Genomic DNA, 1,668 nt, shown 5'->3' with positions numbered 1-1,668 from the left:
TTAACAGGACTAAGGAAGAGAATAAATCAGTAAATCCCCCTAGTGTTACAGAAATACCATGTACTACTTATGAAGAACTTGGACTAAGACTGTTGGCAATAAATTTGGGACTTGTTGGGCCCACATCCCCAGGGGTCTGCCCACCAGGGAAAGCACCAAAGCCTATACCCCTGGAGACCCACCGACACAGGGCAGTCCCAGGGAAGGCAAGCAGCGAGGCTGGGAGGACATAACCTTTACTGGGTAGGATAATCTCCTTCAGTCACTTCCTTGTAGCTTATCAGTAGAGCAGTGACCTTGGAATAGCCCTTGAAATGGAATACAGAGATTAACCTAGACAAGATTAAAATCAACAGAACTAGATAGAGACAGGATTTTTGGCAAAGGTCAGATAAGAAACTATGGAAATGAAACAAGGAACTGTAGAAGATTACCCAAAACATACCATGATGTAATTATAGAGGCATGCTTATAGGATCAAATGGTATAGATACAGATGTAACAGGACAATAAAGAGAACCTGGCTATGCTGATCAACTTAACGCTGTCTCCATCTCCTTCATTCTTTGCCAACTCCATCCACACCTTTGGGAACCCCTGGACCGCTGGGGCTGGACCCCAACAGGGGACAAGGCAGTCTATGAGCCAGGAAGACAGCTCTCACCAGAACCTGACCATGCTGGCACTTTGATCTCAGATTTCAATCCTCCCAAATGGTAGGAAAATGCATTTCTGTTGTTTAAGATACCCAGCTTATAGGATTTTGCCTTGGCTGCCTGAACCGACAAAGACAAGGCCTCAATGTGGGAAGACCAAGTTGACCAAAGAAAGACAGCTTATAAGCTGTTGAATGGCCTTGCATGTGATAACTGTCCAGGACACCACATTACCAACTTTGTTCACTACAAAATGTTATCTGGTCTTGCCACACTTGTGACCATTAAAAAGGATACAAGTAAAGGGAGTGGTGTCCCTGCTGCTGATGCCAATGCCACTTGCCACATGAGAGTACTCATTCCTTTTTTGCTCCTATTCTGATGAGGGCAAATATGCATCCCGGCGCCATGTGATAGCTCTGTCTTCTGATGGGTGTCAACATAAGAACATCCAAACCTGTAGAGAATTTTTATAAAATTTATTTGAGCCAAAAAGAGTATACACCTGGGAGGAAGATCCCAACAGACTGAGACAAATGCTTTGGAGAATAACAGTCTGCAGTTTCTTGTCATGCATTTGAAATTAAGGAGGGAAGTAAGGAAGATTACATGAAGGTAGGAGGAAACAACTTGGTGATTGGATTCTAGGATCCTTAACAAGAGTATATACTCTCTTGAGGGTGGTTACAGCTTATTTCTAAGGTGCAATAATCTAGATGCACAGAACCAATGGACAGGGTATGCTTAAGGCAAAAATAAGCCTTTTAGTAAAGAAATTGTATGCTTAGGGCATGACTACCCACTGTGACTTGCCCAGTTAGGAATTTATGATCAAGTCACCCTGTGAGGTTACTTTTCATATAACTGTTTTTTATTTATTTATTTATTTGTTTGTTGTTGTTGAACTTTTTAAAAATTTTTTAAATAAAACTTTATTGTTCAGATTATTACAGTTGTTCTTCTTTTTTCCCCCCATAGCTCCCCTCCACCTGGTTCCCCCCCCCCCCCCTCC

The sequence above is a fragment of the Myotis brandtii genome, unplaced genomic scaffold (assembly GCF_000412655.1).
Source record: "Myotis brandtii unplaced genomic scaffold, ASM41265v1 scaffold49, whole genome shotgun sequence".
In the NCBI taxonomy this organism is placed as follows: Eukaryota; Metazoa; Chordata; class Mammalia; order Chiroptera; family Vespertilionidae; genus Myotis; species Myotis brandtii.
This window is presented reverse-complemented; position numbering follows the sequence as displayed.